The sequence below is a fragment of the Anomalospiza imberbis genome, chromosome 2, assembly GCF_031753505.1.
Source record: "Anomalospiza imberbis isolate Cuckoo-Finch-1a 21T00152 chromosome 2, ASM3175350v1, whole genome shotgun sequence".
In the NCBI taxonomy this organism is placed as follows: domain Eukaryota; kingdom Metazoa; phylum Chordata; class Aves; order Passeriformes; family Viduidae; genus Anomalospiza; species Anomalospiza imberbis.
In genome coordinates this window covers 37270028-37275924 of record NC_089682.1, presented here as the reverse complement: position 1 = coordinate 37275924, position 5897 = coordinate 37270028, and the positions used below count along the sequence as shown (strand labels likewise).

Below are 5897 nucleotides of genomic sequence, written 5' to 3'. Positions count from 1 at the left end.
CAGAAGGAAATTCCATACTTTAAAGATTAATACAATTAACACAACAGCCTGTTATAAGACCCTGGATGCTGTTAGAGAGGAATGCTTTTTCATAGGCATCTCATTAAAAAAAAACTAAACTTGAAACAATAGTATTCCATAAGCACACTGCCAATAATTTTGCAACCATCTAGTTAAGGTTTAATCCTACCATCTAGGCATCTTTAAGAAAATGAGTAATCTCCATTGCTAAATTATTTCCAGAACAAGAAATTAAATTGATAAAACAGGTAGGTTATGGCAGGTTGAGTAGTACACTTTTACCATTAACTAGTGCATCTTGATACATAAAAGCAACAGGAGGTTTACCTATTAGTTGTAATACATAAGTCCATTTATTTCCAAGGCCTTTTCTCCACTTTTCCACCTGCAGGTTTCAAACTGAGGTAACAATAGAAGAGGAAAGAACAATACAGAACTGAAATCATCTGGGAGATACCAGAGAAATTACCCATTCTGGCAAACAAAAAAATCCAACCAAAGTTTGCTCTAAATAGCACTTTGCCACCTTAGGGTCGTCAGAAATAAGTGATTTATCTCCATTTTTCAGATGAGGAAAATTTAGTTGATGGAGGTGACCAATTAGACGTATCTATAAGCAGGAACAGAATCCAAAACACTTGGTTTTCACGCTCATGCTCTGACCACTTGACCATGCTTCTATGGCCTTTAAAAAAATGATTGCCTCAGCAGCCATTGCCCAGCCAATTTTGTTTAAATCACTGCTGCTCTGTCGGTGATCTAATCAGGGCAGCAGTCAGACCTGCTCTGCCCACAGCTCCCACAGCGCCCGTCTCGCCACGAGCTGCAGCATAATGCACCCCAGCAATGGATGGTTGGATCAAAAATAAAGGTAAGCTGTTTGTTTGAAATGTTCATCCTATTGATTTTGTGTTCATAGGCTTGCATAGGAGGCTTCTTAAGGGGTTGTTGGAGATCCAAGGTCAGCAAGGACAACAAATGCTCCTACCGATTACCACGAGTGTGGGCCTCACATTTCCTTAGGATGAGAAAGCCAGAAAGAAAAACTAAAAAGGATCTGTTTTCCAAGCATCCTCAAAGTGAAGCAATGATGCTTAACGCAGGATTCCTGATGTTATATAAAAATAATTTGACTGCATGACAGTGAGAGAAAACCTTGCATTCTTAAGCGTGTGGTATCCAAAATTTCTCTGTACATCAAGTAACTATTTCCAAGATATGCACACAAAAATAAATATATGAAATCAATGCCCACATACGATGATTAAAAGCTATATCTTAAGAATTAGTTTTTCACAAAAAAGAAAAATGAAGATTTACAGTGTGTCCATCTTTTGTGGCAATGGGGATAAGTCTAGCTGGCCTGCCTCAAAGCTCTCTTCTCAAAGACCATGTCTACTGACAAGTGCCCATATACTTTTCCTTAAACATTATAAAACTCCTGACTGCAGTCAAAACTTTGGTAAGCACAAGTACTGCACCAATAAATAGAAACTACCTAAAAATAGTGTTTAACAAGCACAACATCCCTCATTGTTTGTACACACAGAAACATGCACATATACACAGAGCTGAAAAAAGATTTGTCCCCAGATGTTCAGGCAACTGCAGAGTTAATTGCATATCACAAAATGCTCATTATATTCATTAGATACATGAAAAAGACATTTAGCCATTGAGTAAATAACCTCACTAAAGATTCCTGGAGCTAAACACAGCCAAAGTGGTGTTTTCCTGCAAATCTATATGCCTTTTAAATGCATATTAATATACCTTCAGAGAGTTAAATCCCATAGATTATATCTACCAAGGTGTTTATGTTTTTGACCTCTTGGGGACTGCAGGATAGCAACCTCTTACTTTCTAGTGACTTCTCTCCTCTGGTGAATGATTTAAGGTCTTGTGGGCCTGGGGAAAAATATCAAAGGACAGTGTAGAGTTTGAATTTCAGCATAGCACTAGGCAACTGAAAGCTGTGGCCAGTCAAAATTACATTAAGTAAAAAGAGTTTCCACATGGAAAATTAGCATGGAATTATCAGTATGTTGTAAATTTACAGATATACTTATGTGTACTGTACACTGATACCCTTGTCCCCTTATAAGCAAACTCTTCACCCTTTCTTGGTGAGAACAGTCCTAATTTTCTAGGAAAAGGAGCAAGAGCACACAGAAAAAAAGGGTTTTAGAAATGGAAGTTGGAGCAAGGTACATGTATGGAATAGAGGAAGGGTTATAAACCTGACTGTTCAGATTGATTGCTGTTGTTTTAGGAGTCAGTGAGAGCTGCCATGTCTTTTTCCTGGTTAATTCTATCAAAAGTACAGAGAGATTTCCAATCCTTATCAAACACTGAATTTCAGCATAATATTAAATCAATATTCTCCAAAACAAAAATATGTTTTTGATCAATAAAATGTTTTTGACTTAATAAAGGAAAACATTTTATTTCAATTCATATTTTATGTTATTTTAATACACCAAAACTTTGAAATTTAAATCTGAAAGTTACTTTGATAATATAAAAATGTTTGAAAAGGAAAAATCAATATAATGGGCCTTTTTCTTTTCCTACAATCTTTTAATTTCAATGAAAGCAATATCCATCAACACCCAGCTTGAGACCTACAGTGTAGTGGGCCAAAAGCCGGACAGACACCTGACAGAGAAATTTGGCTGCATGAACATCATCACAAGAGAGTCTGCTGGATGGGCAGCATCACACAGGCTTCAAATCCCTCATTCCACCAGCCCAGAAGCAATAAAAGAGAAAATAGATCACTGGATCAAGCATCTCAACATCAGAGCAATACATAAAGGTATTTATCTGCATACAGACAGGGCATGATGCCCCCTTCCCCACTTGCAATTTCATGACCATAATCATTTGACTCATTAGTTTGTCTGCAAATTGTACACTTCCCTATCTGTACCCACCCAACCTGGTGTGCTTGCATGGCAATTCTGAACACGTTATGCTTTACCTAAAGTAAAAAAAAAGGAACAGTAGTAATAATAATGAATTCTGATTCACAAGAGGAAAGGGTGCAGTGTATTTCTGTTAGGATAAAAGGTACTTACTAAAGTGGAATAACAGGCTTAACTTAGTTTTGTGTAAAAAATAAAAGGTAAAACAAGAAAAAAGAGAAAAAGTTCTAAAAAATCTGGAAAAGGCAGCAGAGCTCTGGAAGAGGCTCAAGTCAGAGTTTTAGATTTGAAAATAGCTAATATTGCTTGCATTAATAACTGGCAGGAGAGTTATATTTGAAGGAATGATTTGTTCTTTCTGGGAAGGAAAAGAAAATTGGCAACTCAGTGGAAACATTGATGCTATATTTTTAATTTGATGCAATATAGCAATTCTTTCTATGATTACTTAGACATTAATAAATGTATCTCATTTTTATAGGCTATTTATGAATCACGCATTTAAGTATACAACATGTCCAGAAGAAAATGAGACATTATTACTTACACTGAGTATCCTTCTGGGGAAATATATGTTAGTAACTCTATTAGAATTTACTGCAAGCTATAAAGACAAAAAGGCATTCAATCTGTACACAATAGACCTAAATCTAGGCTAGTGCCTTTCACAATTAAGGGTAACTGTCTTGAATTTAAAATGCAGATGCTTTCTCAAATTTTGTCTCTATTTTGTTTTGCAATAAGATTAATTACAAATTAATTATTTAATTAAAGATATTTGCTGTAAATACATTACTAGAAAAGAAGTTGTGCTTGTGGCAAATAAGATTTGTAATAAAAAATTTTTTGCACCGTCATACCTTATGAAAATCTCATGCTCACTGAAAACATCACTATCTAAACAAAGTGAAGGGCTCTTCCAGTGGCTTGTGTGTGATATGACAGTGCAAAGACAAACTGGAGGATCCTTACCATTAAATCAGCTAAGTTTCTGAAGGCTTTAGAAATCCCATCAACTAGTATATTCCAATGTGCTGTACTAAGCCCATGGAACATCAAATCCATGCAGGCAGATAGGACTAAACCAAAAGTTCTAATGTCATAAATGTACCAAGATTAACTTTTCCTAAGGGGAAAAAAAAATCATTTTCCCATCAGCTTGAGGCTTGTCTTGGTGCTATTACCAGGCTCCTTAACATTCAGTCAGCTAGAGTTATAATACCTAGCTAAATTTTGCTCAGTGTGAACTGTGAATAACTGATTTCTACATTACGTGTTTTAGTTTCCTGATCATCAACTTAAGAAAAAAAAAAAAATTCAGCTTTCAAAATATACAGATTAAATTCTGGATGTTTTTTTTCCTAAGGTGCTGTTATAATTAAGATACAATTAATCAACTAAACATAGAACTGCATTTTAGACTTCTCCATCTCCCTTTTGTTTGCCCAAGAGGTTTAAATGACAGCCATGTATGCTTGCACATAATCACAGAGTTACATAAGGTTTCCAAGTCCTTTCAGGTAGGCATTTTAAATACCTCCAGCTGTGATGCACAGCTGATCAGACAAGCTCTGGGGCAGGGAGGTAGGTGGAGGCTATGACATAGCTTAACCAGACCAAGCAGAACATATCTATAACCTAACAGAAATAAACCTGAAGAAACAAACCAGGAGCACCAGTCTTGTGGTGAGAAGCATCACATGTGATGTTCTGCTAGCAAGCACAAGGGAAAGGCAGATTTTCAACTCTGGAAGTGACAGAAGTGCAACCCACATGCAAAAAAAACCATAAACATTAGAGGTGAAAGTTCCTACTTCTGCTAGCACCAGGTGACATTTCCTCCATCTGAAGAGAGATGGCTGGAAAGGCAAGAGCAGGCATGCATCAGTGAGCTCGGGAGAGCCTAGTGCCACAGTCTCTTGGGGAGCTTTCCAGGCATGCTTGGGCAGGCACACCACACTGCAGTGCCCCAGGGGCACTTCCATCAGCCTCTGGGCAGGTTAGATGGGTAACTGCAAGGAGCTCTGAGTCGTCCTTGAAAGCACAATTGTAGTGCAATTATAACCTCATTATCTCTGAGAATTTAGAAGCCAGTCCGGTCCATTCACAGTGGCAATGGAGCAGAGAAAGGGCAGCTCAAACATCCACCGGAATGCTGCCATTAGCAGCTGGGTGCAAAGTAAACACTGGGAAAGATGCTCAGAGCGTTTTGCAAGAGAGGACATCCTCTAAAATTAGTTCTCTAGCATGAAGTGCTTATAAGGAGCAGATTTCATAACCTGGCTTGAATTGCTTGTAACAAATGTTATAACAGTGTTCTGAAATATTAAACATGTACTCACTTGAAGAACAAGATTATTCATGAACTTAAATGCTCGTTCCTGCATTTACTTGAGTTGTTCCGTGGATAATTGACTGAAGTTATTTACAATAAAAATAACAGCCAAGGCACTAAACTGTGTCCTGGAATAAGCATTTATGAAATGCAAACACCAGCCATATGAGATATAGGCTAACATTGAAGTATCAGCTGGGTTAAATACAATTTTTTAAAAGTCCCAACACAGAATTAACAAACACAAGTGTAAGATGGATATATTAAAATAAAATAAAAAATGCCTCATCATTATTTTGAAGATTTTATTTTTTAGCTCCTACTAAAACTAATTCTCTGTAAAGAACCTAAACATTCTTCCAGGATTTTTGCCTGAAAAAAACCCCAAAAAACCCAACCAAAAGCCAGCATTGTGGCAGGCATATAGTCTATGAATTTGCAAATATTAAATTTAAATAAGTTATTCGACATCTACTTTGTCCCACTAAAATTAAAATTCCATTTTATAAATAATAGTAAAAAATAATTAAAACAGGGGGTTCTCATTTTGTGTCTGAGTAAAATATTATTGGTCAAAATTTTCATTATTACTTTCAGGAAATACAGAACTACTT

At 36.5% G+C, this 5897-nt stretch overlaps 1 long non-coding RNA gene across 1 annotated transcript; it reads left to right on the top strand.

The window, feature by feature from the left end:
• Positions 1-690: 690 nt before the first annotated feature.
• LOC137466161 (uncharacterized) lies at positions 691-5628 on the top strand. Its single transcript, XR_010995033.1, has 3 exons — positions 691-892; positions 2618-2839; positions 4594-5628. It is a non-coding gene; the product is annotated as an uncharacterized lncRNA (long non-coding RNA).
• The last annotated feature ends 269 nt before the right edge of the window (positions 5629-5897 follow it).